Below are 17,154 nucleotides of genomic sequence, written 5' to 3'. Positions count from 1 at the left end.
GCCTTTCACCTGTTTAACCACTAACTGCGAATCTCCCTTGATAAATAACTTTTGGACCCCCAGCTCAATGGCTAGCCTTAAGCCGGCAATCAAAGCCTCATACTCAGATTGATTGTTGCTCGCCTTGAACTCGAACTTTAGAGACTGTTCAATGATCATTTTGTCTGGACTTTCAATTGTTATCCCAGCCCCACTTCCAGTCTTATTAGAGGATCCATCCACAGATAGGACCCATTCTCCTCGAGTCTTCTCGCCTTCCGTGGGTGTTAATTCCGCCACGAAGTCGATCAAACTTTGAACTGTGACTTGGCCCCTTGGCTCATATTGTATATCATATTCTGACAATTCCACTGACCAGCTAACCAATCGCCCTGACAAATCGGGCTTCTGAAGTACTTGTCTTAAGGGGACATCAGTTTTAACTTTAACTTGGAAACTTTGGAAATAAGGCCTAAGGCGCCTCGCAGTTTTCAAAATCGCCAATGCAGCCTTTTCAATTTTTTGGTACCGCAACTCTGCCCCCTGTAAAGTATGGCTCACGAAATATATAACTTTCTGCTTTTTTTCCTCTTCCTGGAGCAACACTGTACTCACCGCCTTGTCAGTAACTGCTAGATAGAGCACTAATGGAAAGCCTGGTGTTGGTTTGGAAAGTACTGGCAATGTGGCCAATGATTCCTTTAATTTGGTAAAAGCTTGTTCGCATTCCTCTGTCCACTGAAACTTTAAATTCTTTTTTAAGCATGTGAAGAATGGGGCCGCTTTGTCACCCGCCATTGGCAAGAAACGTGACAAGGCGGCCATTCGTCCTGTCAAACGCTGAACTTCTTTGACACTTGTTGGGCTTTTCATCTCTAAGATCGCCCTTCCCTTATCAGGATTCACTTCTATTCCTCTCGATGTCAACATGAATCCCAAGAACTTTCCTCCCTGGATCCCAAAAGAACACTTCTCAGGATTCAACTTCATTTGATATGTTCTTAATTGAGTAAACGCTTCCTTAAGATCGCCGCCATGATCACTAGCCCTGGCGGACTTTACGATCATGTCGTCCACATATACCTCCATATTCCTGCCCACTTGTTTTGAAAAGATTTTATCCATGAGTCGTTGGTACGTAGCTCCTGCATTCTTCAATCCAAAAGGCATTGTCTTGTAACAGTAATTCGCCTGATTGGTCATAAATGCTGTACTTTCTTCATCCGATGGATGCATCATGATTTGATTGTAGCCCGAATAAGCATCCATGAGACTTAAAAGTTCATTCCCCGACGCTCCATCCACAAGCTTATCGACATTGGGAAGTGGATATGAATCTTTAGGACACACTTTGTTCAAGCTTGTGTAGTCCGTGCACATTCGCCACTTCCCATTGGATTTTTTGACCATCACAACATTGGCGAGCCATGTCGGGTACTGCACCTCACGGATGAAGCGAGCCTTGATTAGTTTCTCAGTCTCTAATTGTACTGCCTTATTCTTTTCATCACTCATTCTCCGCCTTGGCTGGATGACTGGGGTCGCCCCTGGTCGAATAGCCAATTTGTGAGTGATCACATTGGGGTCAATCCTTGGTACATCATTGATGGTCCATGCAAAGAGATCCAAATTATCACCCAGCAGCGTGATCAACCTTTCCTCTTGTTCCTTTGTCAAACTGCTGCCAATCTTTAAAACTTTATCCTTAATTTGCACTTTCTTGGTTTCTTCCAGAGGTTGTGGGCGGAAATCATCAGCATCGTCTCTTGGATCCAAACTGAATCCCTCTTGCGGAAAGATTTCTGTGATTCTGTGACTTTCTTTGGCGGCCTTACGCCCATAAAGTGCCACACTTCTTAGATAACATTCTCTTGCTGCATTTTGGTCCACATGTAATACCCCAACCTTTCCATTGCAGGCTGGATATTTAACAGTCAAATGAGCTGTTGAAACGACCGCACATAGCTTGTTGAGGGTGTCTCGTCCCAAGAGTACATTGTAGTTGGCTCTGCACGCCAGGACTAAGTACTTCACTTGAAATTTCTTTACAAACTCTCCTTCGCCAAAAGCAGTTGGTATTTCCACATATCCTCGGACAGTGACACGGTCCCCTGTAAACCCTACCAAGGTTCCTTTATACGGCCTCAAGTCTGACTCTTTTAGCCCCAGGCGATCAAAGGCATCTCCATAAATGATATCCGCCGAAGACCCCTGGTCTAAAAATACTTTCTTCGTGACATAATTGTTAACCCTGATTGTTACCACAATTGGGTCGTTGTCATGGGGAATCACGTGCGCAAAATCCTGAGGAGTGAATATGATAGGGGAATGATTCACCCAACACTCGCTTTTGCTTGCCTCATGTACTGAGTGTACTGCCGCCACATAGCGCTTTCTAGCCTTACTTGAAATTGCACCCCCGCCAAATCCTCCTGCAATAGATGAACATTCCCCAACAGGATCGCCCAACTCTTCCACTATCTCCTTGCCTTTGCCTTTGTCTCCTTGGGTGATCCTAGCGACTTCTGGCGTTGCTGTGTCTTTAACGAAGTTTGCCAGATGACCAGCCTTAATCAATCGATCAATTTCCCGCCTCAAATTCCAACAATTATCCGTCGTATGCCCCAACGCTTTGTGGTACTCGCACCACCTATTGGTATCTACATTAGCTGGCGGTCGCCGCGGGGGTGGCGGGTACTGCACAACATTCGTTTGCCCAACGGCCCTTAAAATGGTGCTTAAGGGCGCATTTAACTTTGTAAGTGGAACTGGAGCTGGCGTAGTACCATGCTGACCAGTTGTGGCTGCAGCGGGACCTTGAGAATTACGGTGTCATGTATTTTGAAATCCTGGTTTGGAGTTTTGATATGGTCCCGGTCTTGGTACACGGGGGGTTTGTGCTACCCTGGTTTCCTTCCCTGCCTTAGGTTTATCCTGCGAAACCCCGCCGGAATGGGCTTGCTTGCGTCCTTCCTCTCTTTCTTGTTTTTTCTGATCATCCTGCTCAATTAATATGAATTCCTGAACACGAGCACGAAGGTCCATCATGTCTTTTGCTGGTCGCCTCGTCAAGTCCCGATTCAAGTCACCCGCCCGAAGACCATTTTTGAAAGACGCAAGGCAAACATCCGGATTGCCCTCCTCCAGTTGAACCGCCATTTTACTAAAACGCGCCATGTAGTTCTTGAGCTTCTCCCCTGGCTGTTGATGTATGCTGATAAGATCAAACATGGTTGCCTTGGTAGTTTTATTGGCGGAGAATTGAGTTAAGAACTTTGTGGACAAATCAGTAAAATTGTCAATGGAGAAGGGCGGTTGACGGATGAACCATTGCATCGCCATCCCCTTGAATGTTGATGGTAACAACCTACACTTCACCTCATCTGTTGCTCCTCCAATAACCATTTTCGTGTTAAAATAACGCAAGTGTTCCATGGGGTCTGAGTCGCCTGAAAAGGCGTCCAACGCCATCGTTTGCAGATGCTTTGGTATGTCCACCCGTGTGATGGCGGGAACAAAAGGCTGGAATTCAACAACATCTTCGGCCTCGAGCCGTTGTTCTTGCTTATAGTCTTGTCGCTGAGTTAAGTACTGCACCTGGGCTTGCAACTGCTCGTTCTGGCTTTGTACTTTTTGCAAAGTGTCCAACATTTGTTGCAAGGCCGCCGGAGTGATTCCCGTCACCACCTCTGCCGCTTTTCTCGGAACGCTGGTTTTGAGGTCATCCAGATTTACATACTCAGGCGGCGCTGATCGTCGCCTGACTCCTGGATCTGATCTAGCTATCAGATCTGAAGGTCTTCCTGGAGCTGCATTCACCAACGAGACTGGTGACTGCGCCACCGAGTGAACCCCCGCCGAAGAAGCCTCCTGCTCCGGCTCTTGAGGTACTTCGCGGTTGTTGTACCGTCCACCGCCGCGGCCGCCGTGACGACCACCCCTCCGGCGATGATCGCGGCGGCCCACACCACACGAACGAGTTTCCATGGATCTTAAAACGCACCCTCTATGTCAAGTAGTAGATCGAAGTAAGACCCACAGACGGCGCCAATGTTCCGTACTAGAGAGTTCTGACGTCGGAAACTGACAGAAAGTAAACCCTAGCAGAGTGCTAAAAATATCACAAAAGGAATATTCTCATTAAATGTTTGAAAGGTACTTTTTACAAGGGGTTGACCTCTCCTTTTATAGAGGGAATGATCATAACATGGACTGTCACTGTACTTGGGCCTGACAACCGGGGCCCAAGCCTCTATACATATAAGACAAAACTAAAGGAATCTTCCAGCTGGCGCGTGGACCCATCCAGAAGACGGGCGGGCTTCGACGTTGTTCCATAACCCCGCCACGGCTGCTTTCGTTCATCTAAATGCTTGATTTGGGCGGGAATAAGGGATACTTATATCCCGCCCAGTCCACATGCCCCCAAGACATGAGGCCTCCAACATCGCCTATAATCCTGTAAGGCCCGCCCCAGTTGGGTGAAAGTTTGTTGTGTTTATCAGGTATTGTATTTTTTCGGAGCACTAAGTCTCCTACCCTCATTTTTCTAGGCACTACTTTCGTTGAGAATTTTCTTGCAACCTTCACTTTTCCCGCCTCATTCCTTATGTGAGCCTCACGTTGTTCCTCGGGCAGCATGATTAGATTTGCTATTAAATTTTCCCCGTTGTCATTCTCATTAAACCGAACCACTCGCCAATTTTGGTTTTCAATTTCAACTGGGAGCATGGCGTCAGTCCCATAAGTTAAACGATACGGGGTTTCCTTTGTGCTTGACTGTTCAGTGGTGTTGTATGCCCAAAGAACGCCTGGTAGTTCCTCCGCCCAAAGCCCTTTTGCTTCATCCAGTTTCTTCTTTAAACCTTTCAGGATAACCTTGTTAGCCGATTCAGCCTGCCCATTGGTTTGTGGATGTTCTACAGAGGCAAATCGCATCTCGATTCCCATTTCTGTACAAAATTCCCGGGTAACATTACTTGTGAATTGTGTTCCATTATCCATTACTAACGCCCTGGGGACCCCAAATCTACAAACAATCCTTCGCCACAAGAAGCTCCTGACCTTGGCAGCCGTGATAGTCGCCACCGCCTCGGCTTCTATCCATTTAGTGAAGTAATCAACCCCAACAAAACGTTTGTTAAAGAGGGTACCATGTGTTAAAGAGTTTCTTTAGAGAGTGCTGAAAACCTCAACGGGCCTCAAATTATGTTTTACACTCTTTTCATATTGATGCATCTCTCAACTTGTAAATGGTGTTTTTGAATGTCCAAGTGGTGTTATCACGAAATGTGAAGCTTACATGACTATGTGGTCCAAAAATAGAGAAAAACAAGTCTAATATTACTCATGTAACAATCGCATGCAAATTAATTAGTTATGGAGCTATCTATGCAAACTTGCAAAATGTTCTAATTGGACGATTTGTTTTCATGACTAAGAATGCAGAGAGACCAAAAAGACTCAACAGCTTTAAAGAAGAAAAATGTGGAAATTTATATGGAAGCAATGGTGGTTGGAAATTATCAAAACAAGTTTGATCAATCACCCCAGACAGATGTTTCTCTTTTCCAGGAACCTGACATAGAAAAATGAGTCATGATACGTCCAGCCACGCTTCCTTGCTTCCTCTGGCGCCTGACCCGCCGCTGGGGGTACCTACAAAGAGACTCTGAGGCCAAGTTAGTGTTTGAACGAGTTTCGCAGGAGATGGGGATGAGAGAGTTACCTTGGATGCAAAAGTAGTTGGTTCTTCAGGGCACATAAGAGCAGAAATACACATCAGTGCAAGAAAAATTCGAAATGGAGTCTCTAGACAGTGTGGATTACACATTAGAGAAGTTTTGTAATTTTTCTTTGTTTCTATTTTGGATTAGCTTGTATTCAACCCTTCACCTTGTCTGAATGGACAAGGGCGGATTATTGATAGGTCCCTCATCCGGTAGGTTAGTTAGCTGAGGGAGTTTCACTTAGTTGGAGAGATAGTTAGAGAGTGAGACTATAAATAAGAGTTACAAAATGTATTATCATCTTTTTGGATCACTTGGGATTGAGGTTTATGGAGAGAGGCTGAGACTCTTAAATTACTCAGCAACAGTGACAGTTTTTTGTCTTCTTCTTGGATGATTCTATCACTAGTCCTGCACTGCATGTCATCAAGTCAGATAGTAAATCAAACAAGGACTTAGCTTCAAGTAAAGACTCAAGAGACTTACGAGTTCTCTTCCCCTGAAACTATCAACTAGAGAAGAAAGATTTATCATTATTAAATTTGACATCCATGGAAACACCAAATCAATGACCCAGATAGTTATATATATATAACACTTATATCCCTTTTGTCAAGAATATAATCAATGAAGACACATATAATAGCAGAGTGATCAAATTTGGAATGATGCTAACAAATGGCGCCACATTATAAACAATGATTTTTGTGCATTGTACATCACCATAAAGGAATAAAATGGTGTGGAGATGGATTACATGGTGATCGCCATCAACCATACCAAAGGTACTATTTTAAATCATGTCTTTTGAATACTGGGCACAAGCCTATAGGAAATGATTGTTGTAATTGTTGTTTTAAATAATTATTTCTTCCCCATCCCTTAGTTATGATTATTTCACTTTCACTCAGTTTTCCATTCTTGATCACTCACTTGAGTTTCAACTTTGCAGGTATCCAGTATCACATTCCTGGATATAGGCCAAGGAGAAGTTTGCACCATATGTGGAAAACAATGTTTTTCCCACTTGGAAAACTGCATGGACCAAAAGAAAGAATACACAGAATGAAATCAGATTCAAAATAACAACCAAACCCCAAGAAAGAAAGGGCTCAAAGAATCCTTTAATACTGATTACCTATAACTCCTTAACCTTGAGTGTCCTGCAATGGAGACATTCTCTTAGGGAATCTTAAGGGCATCAATGACAACGTAGCATTTTATGACTTCTAAACTGATTATTGAGTAAACTGATTGGGGTACCTATAAATCATTTATCAATAACAATTATGACCATAAGAAGTTATACAAAACTGATCTAATTTGTGTAACGATATCTAAATAATACAAAGATAGCCCTGTATAAGAACAATGCATTCGGCACTAGTGATCAAATTAGGTGCACACTGAGAAAAATAAGGGGAGATAGAACTAGGACTAAATTCTCATAGGCCTTAATTTCTTCAAATCAAGCAAGTTAATTGCATAAAAATTCTTAGCATTTCAACTCGATCACGGTCTAAACTAGTCCTCCTTAATGCTAAAAGCATGCAGCAAACTACCATGCGAAACATTAACACAAAATATGATCCTTGCAACTAGAAAGGATTCTGATGTCAAAGTGCAGTATGTAGGTCACCAAATCATAGCAGTTTAATAAGGCAGGGAACTGATGCTCCTGCTGGTATCCTGTAACATGATTGGCCACTGACCAAGAATTTTTTCCTAATGCTATCATGAGAAAGAAGAACAAACATTCTTTTTCAATAGGGAACACAGTAAATCACAAGCATATATATGAAATAGTAATTTCCATTTAACCCTCACCCTCGCATGGTAAAAAATCAGACAATAACCAGATGAGTTGGTATACAATGAGTCACAATTACGCAATCTTTGTCCTTCAAATGAAGTTTTGCTTGATGACATTAACAAATAACATATGCTGTCATCTCAAAAGAGTTTGCAGCTACTAACAAATCTATTAAACAAATGAAAGTTCGCACGATGTTGACTTCCTTGAGCAGAAAGCTAACTCCTTTAGCACTTCATGCTTTTCCCGTGAATTAAGTGAAACACAGTCAACTTTCATGGACCGTAGAGATGTTGAATTCTGCATAATATATTTTGCCAATTGTAAGTCACTTTCTGTGCCTGGGTAATATATGAGATAGCACTTCTTAAAATGTGATGTAAGGCATTTTGGAACAGCAAAATGAGGGTAGGGTAGAACATCATCAGGTTTAAAAGATCCATTAAGTTCAAGGTTTTGAAGCTTGGGACAATTTTTGAGCATCAAAAGCACCGAATGCCAGCTATGCTTCTCCAAGTTGAAGCTCAAATATCTTAAGCGGGGAAATTCCGGAATCACGTGAACTCCAGGCTGCAAAGAAAATTATGAGAATCATAGGTGAGACTTGAGAGTATATAAAAACGAAACCAAACCACAAACTAAAAACATTTCCTATTGAATATATTCGAATTCGAACCTGTGCGATGGTCAAAAACTCAGCATTTCATATTGCTTTCAGAAGATTATTAATATCAACGGTACCAACAATTACAAAGCATAGATATGCCCTAACCAAATTGGGAAATTTAAACCCTTTCTTACAAACAGAGCCATCATATTGATGAACAAAATCTATGAAAAGCATATGCAAATCCTCAAGCATTGGACAGCCATAAAGAAGCTCCATAAGATGTTTAGGTTCTAAAAAGTTAACTTGTTCCAGATGTAGGGATTTGAGTGAGGGAATGCCAACAGAAGAAGAAGCATTGAGAGATAACCGTGACAACTGACAACTTGAGAACAACAAGGGTTTTGCAGGTGGCAGCAGCTCAAACGAATATTACTTAGATTATACATCTCGATGTCAAGGTTCTGAACACCGCGTTGTACAGCGGTGTTCAGCCAAACATTGACATCGGCTTTGGAACGGTCATGATCAGAAGTAGGACTCTTCATGGTTCTCTGAGAACCGAAGCTAACCAAGAACCAAACCAAAAACCGAACCGTTTAAGAATCGAACCGAACTCGAACCTAAATTGAAAAATCGGTTCGGTAACCGAACCAAAATATCTACTACTAGTTCAGGTTCGGTTCGGTTCGAACCATAGTATATCGGTTCGGTTCGGTTCGAACCATCTATAAATATGCATATTTTATCAAACTGGTTAACCAAAACTTGAAACCGGTTCGGTTCGGTTCGAACCATACTATATCGGTTCGGTTCTCTCAAACCAAAATTTTGGTTCAGGTTCGGTTCAAGCAAAGAACCGAACCATGAACAGTCCTTAGAAGCCTTGTATAAGAGACGAAACCTTGTAATGGGTTGTTGCTGATTTCTGGCGAGAATGGTTGCGTATACTATCCTTTCAAAGTAAGATGAGGGGAGATTATGATCGTCAAAGTCGAGAACAGGGACTAAGGTCCAAAGGTGCCTCCACCTCTTTGAAAGAATACTTGTCACAATTGCTTTTTTTGTTAAGAGAAAGGAGAGAATGTGACACAGAACTTCATCGGGCAAACTGCTAATCCTCTCTACCATATTGAAATTGGCTTGGAAGTGGAGTTTTACGGCAAGGATTGTAATGTTTCTGGGAACGGTGGTTTATGTGTGGTGGTGGATGCTGAAAACCCTAAAAAGGAGGGTTTATGACAGGGAAAATAGATCAAATATGGGCCTATCTCTCAAAAAAAATTTGGGTCTGTGTGTAGGGTACTATAGATTATAGATTATAGTGCATATTCTATATCCGTGTTTTTAAAAATTACCCGTATCAGTTTTCATACTCGCGTGGGTAGCAACTTAAAACTTATCTCTGTACTCTCTGAGTACCTACATGTCCGTACTCATACCCAATACTCGCTATTTAGTTAACCAAAATACAACTTTCACTATTTTTATTTTTCAATAAAAAAAATAAGTAACTAAAAATATATAAATCTAAATACTTAATTAGTAAAATCATTCAATTAAGTATAAATTTCTTAAAACACTACTTTGAGATGAGTCCTTATCATATGAGAGTATTTGCCAACTTCTGAAGTGGAATCGAGAAGTGTGCATGCTCAATTGCTCATGTTCCTAGAGAAGTTAACGCATATGTTAATTTAAAATTATTTTTTGTTTCACGGAAATTTCTCCCCTATAATAACTAACATTAATGAATTAAATAACTTTTAAATACCAATGCAAAATGTTTTTCTCTAAATCCAAAAAAGAGTCCACCAAGCCACTCAGTATGCTTTGAATGGCGCAGTCAAGAAGCAGACCCCGGGACCTTGACAGGTGCCCCGCGTTTCAGTTTCACAAATTTTTCAAATTTTTTTGGTGACTCGACGGTTCAACCAAAAATCAGCTGAGTCATCGGTTTTTTCCCTAAACTCGCTGAGTCGAACCAATTCATTTTGAGTCAAGTGCATGTCAGATGTGATGCACAGCTCAGACCTGTCTAGGGTTCGGTTAACAGTTGAATCGGTTGGACCAACTGGTCCGAGCCGAGTTTAATTACACAGGACAAAAGTACAAGTTCGTCTCCAATGAAAAAAGGATATGAAAACAAGTCAAAAAATTGAGAAGAACAATCGTCGACCCCTCAAAAACTCACATAGGAACAAAATAGATAAATATAATTAATCATCGTCAATATACAAATTTAGAGTATCTAAAAAAATTCTAAAACAAATGTTATAAGTAGGAACTTGTACCCACCATGCAATAGATAAATATAATTAATCATCGTCAATATACAAAATACTCCCTCATGCAATGACTTCTAAGGGGCTCCTTCTTGTACCCACCAAGTATAGGAACTTTTCAAATTTAATAATATGAGTTAAATATGTTTTTGATCCTGAGCTTTGAGCGAGGGCTCGTTTTAGTCCATCGTCGACGTAACTTCCGAAAGTGGTCTCTTCGGTTAGGGTAATGGTTGGCTTTGGTCCTCGCCTGAGGGTGACTCCGACCAACATGTTTACACGTTTTCATTGTGCATACGTGAAACTGCCACATCATTTAATAAATTGACGGGAAATTATTGCCTTTTTTCTTTAAAACTCATGATTTCATATTAGATTTAATTTAAAACCCTAAATTAAATTAAACCATTAACATAGTCAAAATCACTAACCCTCCTTACCTGCCACCAAAATCTGAAAACCATCCCTGTGAAACCCATTCTCTCTCTATTGTTGTATTGTGTTTCTTGTCTTTCCTCTTGTTTTAAAAAAATTACATAAAGTGGACAACAAGGGTAGCCAACCTTTCTTAATATTTTATGCATGTTTTTCCTTTGATTGTCAACAAAATCACATGACTGGTCCCACAACAAAATGAGAATCTCATTATTCATGTCATGGGAAAGTCGTAGCTCAAACTTTAAAGGTACCCAACATTAAATTTAATGTTCTAGTTGTTGATATATGTACTAGTAGCTTAATATTTATATATAAATATTGCAGCCTAAGTATGTAAGAGATACCTATAAAGTCGCACGCATAGAATTAGCCAACTAGAATATACATTGTCTTATTATTGGACCATACCATTAGATGGGCTGTTTTTGGACCAGCCCATTGGAAAACCCAAATAAACTCCAATAAGGATTAAGGTTAGCCTCCTCGTAAGGGACTTATAAATAGAGCATAAGATGCTCAAACCCTAGACCTAATTTTTGCACATTCTTGCCTATGCTAGTTGATAAGCGCATAATTAATGCACTTTATTTGTGACTTTGTAAGTTTTATTATATTCATTTTGTTCTTAAATCTTAATTGTTATGACTTAGTCATGTTCTGAACATTAGTGTTTATTTGGATTATTCATAGAAAAGTGCTTAATTCTTTATTTTTAACTTGTATGGCTCTTGTAACGCCCCAATTTCTCAACTGAGGAATCACATTAGTAACCTGACGAGTTTAGGGACAATTTTGCAATCTTAAAATACAAGGGCAATTTTTTTCGAAAGGACTAAACACATTGTTGCTAAAGCGAGCTCACCTGTCATCTTGACTAGTAAGACTTTCCAGCCAAAGTATTTTTGAAACATAGTATAAAACCTTAAACTTGTATCCAACATAAAAATATATACATAATCATATAGTAGTTCTCATCATTATAAACCGGGTTCCAAAATAAGTACGCATACTTAAATAGTGGCAAAAACAAGGTTTTAGTAATGGAGTTTGCAGATAACGAAGAGGACTCAATTACAACTCGCAAAAGAAAATCAAACTTCTCCTCGCATCTTCACTCCGCCGCTTACTATCCCTTTTCCAGATCGTACACAACTAAGCATCGACGAGAGGCTCTTCATTGCCTAATAGCGTTAAGAGCCCAAACAACAAGTAGCAAACAGAAAAGGTTAACTCCACACAATTACCACGTATAAAAGAGAAAACATGTTATTCAAGTTTAATTACATAACATGATAATTAAACTAACAACTTATATCAAGTTAAATGACAATTCATTGAACAACATAACATCAAAACCAAACATCAATATCATCGAACGTTAGTGTCCTATAATGCGACTATATGCTACTACCAATATGGATCGATTAGTATCGTCTCTCAAGACGGGACAATCACGCGGGACCACACCCATCTCATTGCCACTTAGCGCCACTATGGACGGGACATTCGCGTGGGACCACACCAACCTCATCGCCACTTTAGAACATCTCGAAAGATGGGACAATCCCGTGGGACCACACCCACCTCATTGCCACTTTATAACGCCTCGAAAGACGGGACAATCATGTGGAACCACACCCACCTCATTGCCACTTTCCCTATATGCCAAGTCAGTCAACGACAATTTCCAAACCAATAATCAACTTAGAATAACCACATGTTATTCATAATTTCAATAATCAATGGCCGAAGCCCCAGAAAACGGAGACGCGTGTCTCTATTGTTTAACAATGGCCTTAGCCTCAGAAAACATTTGGCACAAGTTTTAGAAAACATTCAACATAAGCAAGTATACAACATAGCAAGCACACCAATATTTCGATCAATTGCCAATCAAATTAAACACTTTCATCTCAAACGCATGGAGTGCGATAAAAGCATGCAAGACTCAAAGACGCGCTAAGACCGAGTTACCCTTACCTTAGCCACTTTCTTTCCTAAGTTGTGACTTCGATCCAATCACGTCATCGCTCCTCGTACCGGCTAGCTTTCCTTCCATTCTTTAGCTCCGACAAGAACGCATTATCGCAGTTTATATCTTTAGAAAATTAATCGCTTCAGAAAATGCTAAGCTTCCAGATCCTAGCTTCCGCCCCAAAACTCAAGAATCTTCTCACACTCAACGTAAAGAGGTAAAATTTTTCACCAAAACATAAATCACACAAAACAAGTGTGTGTTTGTATCCTCTCGTGTGTATTTTCAATTGCTTCTGTCCATCTTTTTCAAAGCAATTCAGGTTGATATATATATATATATAGGCTTCCATCAAAACTTAAGTGTGAAGGAAAAGAGCCAAAGAGTGCCACGTCCAACTTGCAAAAAGCATGAGTTGGAAGGATATGAATGAATCATGCAAGAAATTAAGCATGAGGTGCCATGCTTAGATACTTCTTACCATCCTTAGTCATAAAGCTAGCTGGTGGTGACAAGTAAAATTTGGACGTGTCAAATGCAAGAAGAGAAAATTGCATTGTCATGGTTATTAACTTGATGATGAATCATGCAACAAGGAGGAGGTGGAGAAATTGCAACTTACAAAAGCAGCTTAGTCATGGAAATGATGACAGAGACTAGCTAAATAATTATTTTCTCTGCCACTTCTTATCTTCTCTAATTGTTTAATTTCATTTATATCCTTCTTTTCTCCATAGCTGTGTGCGTGAGTGTGTGTTTTCGTTTGTTTATTTTTTTTCAATTCTATTAAACTACCACTATATCTGATGATTTGAGAAATATATATATTGAAATAGGAAATTTAAGTTTAGATTAATTTAGGTAGTGTAGGATTTAACTCATAGAGTTAAGGGAAAAATATTAGGAAGCTGACTCATCATCCTAAAAATTATAAGGAACTCTATAATTAATTTAAGATCACTTTAAGCAAGTTTAAGTGATCAAGGAACAAAGTGTCAACAAGAACACTATTATTAAGTAACTTATTAGTATATGCGTAAACTCTTTCTTCAAGTTTACTTTCTTCTTCTTTTTCTATTTAAGTCACTTACGTGACTCTAATTCTTTTCTTCAACTTCATATCTTTTTCTTTCATTTTGTTTTTCAATCTTTTAACTTCAATTCCTTTTTCTTTTTCTTTTCTTTTAAATTAGAAAATAATAATAATACTAATAATACATTCATTTATATAAACACACAAGGCACAAATAACAAATTAACTTAAGCTTAATAGCGCTTATCGCCATTAAGTTGATAAATAACTAGTTAATTAATCGCATAAATTATCCGGGTCTTACAGTTCTTTTGCTAGAACAATGTTAAATCTGGAGTTAGAGTGTTTCGAATGGGGCATGTAATATATCGTTCGAAAGCTAGAAGAGAGCTCTACAACTCTCATATTTAGTTAAAATGCAGAATATGCCTTTAGTTTTTTCAGAATTGCTTTGTAGAGTTTCTATCACTGATCTTGCGAGACTCGAACAGTCTGGAGACTAAATTGATCATAACTTGAGCTACAAGACTCAAACTTGAGTGTGGTTGGAAGCTACGAAAAGATAACTGGATGAGCTACAACTTTTATGATTAAATATTTTGCAGAATTGTCCATCTATAGTGGTTCGTGTAGCTCTGAAGTTAGAAGACCTGTCAGCACTTTAATTGGGCCAGTTGAGCAACAGACCTTTTACTCCCTTTGGGCTTGGATTTGCGCCAGCTAGATTAGCTTCTGAATTAGATAAGATATTACTTCGAGAGCAAGTTTACTTGGAGGAGAAGTTTATTGTTAGTGTAAATAAGTGAGGTCTAGGTCTTTGTAAGACACCTCACCTCACCTCCTGTAATCTCTTCCTTTTTAATTCTTATTTTCATAGTTTTAGTATGAGTTGCTAAACTTTTTAGTTAGTTTGAGGATTTTTAATCTTCGTGTGTTTGCAAACTTGAGGTTCAGTTCTTAATAAAATTATGTTTTTCTATTCAAGTTGATTTATGCTATTTAACTCTTGCTTTAAATATTATTTTTGTTTGAAGATGTTTGAATTCAAGAAATATTCTGTTTAATTGTTTTTATCTAAGCGAGTTGAGTCGATTAAAAGATGTTAAGTTCAAACGCTGAATACATCATTTATCATATTTTGAATGAAGAGCTTTGGTCTTGAGAGCCAGCTTATTCTTGAACTTCAGAATCTTAAAGTCTCAGCTTCTGGACCGTTCACTCAGAACTTCTGGTCCTCAGAACTTCAGCACTTGAATCTTCAGAGCCCACATCAGAGCTTTAATCTTCAGAACATCTGAATCATTTACTACCGTTCAGAAGAACGTAGTGATTACAGAAGCGTTTCATTGGTTACTCTTTGGTCTTTAACTTCTGATGGATATATCTTTGGGTTAGAGTCAGAACCTGTTTGTCAAACACTTAAAAGACAAATGTTAGAGTACCCTAATTGTTCATACACAAGTATAAACTTGTTATCATCAAAACATAGAGTTGTACCGCATGACCAAATCTTGGTCTTACAGCAAGACCTACGCTCTGGAGAGGGCTCACAATCTCATCAAGAATCAGGCGAATCCTATTCACAAGAATCTTGGTTATCAGCTTATACACAACATTGCAAAGGCTGATCGGGCGGAAATCCTTAAAAGAAGATGGGCTATCAACTTTAGGAATAAGCACCACTAGGGTTTCTCCTACTTTCGGGTCAAATTGTTGGTTCAAGAAAGCGTTCTTAACAAAGAGATAAACTTTATCACCAACAATATCCCAATACTCCTTGAAGAAAAGAGCGTGGAAGCCATCGGGGCCCGGTGTCTTGAAAGAACCCATATGCTGCAAAGCGGAGAACACCTCCTCCTTTGTAACTTCCCTCATAAGATCATCCCTGAATTGAGCTGGGAGAGTAGGAAGATTTGGTGTGGCATAGTTTGCAAAATCAACATCAACGGTCTCGGCAAATAAGGATTTAAAAAAGACAATAGCCTCACTCTAGAGAGTAGCCTTATCATCACACCAAGAGCCATCCTAGAGATGGAGGCCCATAATTCGGTTCCGTTTCCGACGAATAATTGTTTGAGCATGGAAGAAGGAAATATTTCGAACCTCGAACTTAAGCCACTTCTCACAAGATTTTTGGAACCAAAGCATTTCCTCCTTTGCATGCTGGAGATGTGTGAGGAGGACAAAATAGTCTTCCACTTCTAACCTGTAACACCCCGATTTCGGTGGCGTCACTTTAGTAACCAAAATAAACTTAATGCGGAAAAACGTGAATATTTTTTTTTTTTGATTATAACTAAGACAAGACTGAAATAAATAAAATCCAACAATAACAATAATCAGAACTAATATACAATATATAAACAGCCCCCGCTGTAGTAGTAACCTCGTCACGAGTAAACCTCCAGTGACGGAAAGAAAAGTGTAACGCCCGTAGGCAATGTGTACAGACTGAAAGTAAAGGTGAAGTGTCCGCAACACCATCCCTCAAAACTGAAAATCCGCTGGCCCATCGGCCTGAAGCAAGACCTCCTAAGTCCAACCAACTCTCTGTGATTCCTGTAAAGAAACCACACAAAAAGCTATAGGTGGGAAACTACCCTGTCCCAAAAGAAACAAATGATGTTCAGAGCTAAGACTCTACTCCTACACTAATCCCATCTCGAGGAGCTCACACCAGCACTAAAACCTACATGCTAGCATGATCGTCGTCCGAATTCGAGATCCAGAGCGACCTAGTCTATGTACACCATCCGTCCTCCTCTCGCTACCGCGATGCGCTCCTGTTCCAGCATCTCAACTCTAGTTTCCCCCAAAGGGTGAACCGTCGTGAACTAGTCCGCCAAAGACATCTGACAAAGGGCGTTTGTTCGCCAAAGCACACACAGAAGACGCGAGGGTCAACTCCAAAGAATTATGTAAATAATAGCAAGGATAGATACAGATAATAGGATAGCCACTTAGGCTTTTAGCTAGGGATAACATCCTAGGGTTGCATATCTCATGATGAATATAAACGACGATAAATTACAGTTAACATGCCTCAAATAGAATTAACAAGTATCAAACACACTCATCACTAAGTCAGTATGCATGTTGCATGAAATGATATGCAGGTTAACCCAGTTAACCACATGCATTCCGGAAAGGGATGGACATCAAACGGATCAGCCCTAACACCAGCCACGGTGGAACCATTTCGGCCCGCGTGCCTCTTACACCACACAAAGGTAGCCAGATCAGCAGTAAACCCGTAGGTCTGCCATTTCAGTCTGCTACAAGAGACGTCTATAAA

The 17,154-nt window shown here is 40.0% G+C and overlaps 1 pseudogene; it reads right to left on the bottom strand.

Moving 5' to 3' along the window:
- Nucleotides 1–8,098: 8,098 nt before the first annotated feature.
- On the bottom strand, nucleotides 8,099–9,326 carry LOC130731917 (F-box/FBD/LRR-repeat protein At1g16930-like; annotated as a pseudogene).
- Nucleotides 9,327–17,154: the final 7,828 nt, after the last annotated feature.

This window comes from Lotus japonicus, chromosome 1, assembly GCF_012489685.1.
Source record: "Lotus japonicus ecotype B-129 chromosome 1, LjGifu_v1.2".
Lineage (NCBI taxonomy): Eukaryota > Viridiplantae > Streptophyta > Magnoliopsida > Fabales > Fabaceae > Lotus > Lotus japonicus.
The sequence above is the reverse complement of the archived record's forward strand: the minus strand, read 5'-3'. Positions and strand labels throughout refer to the sequence as shown.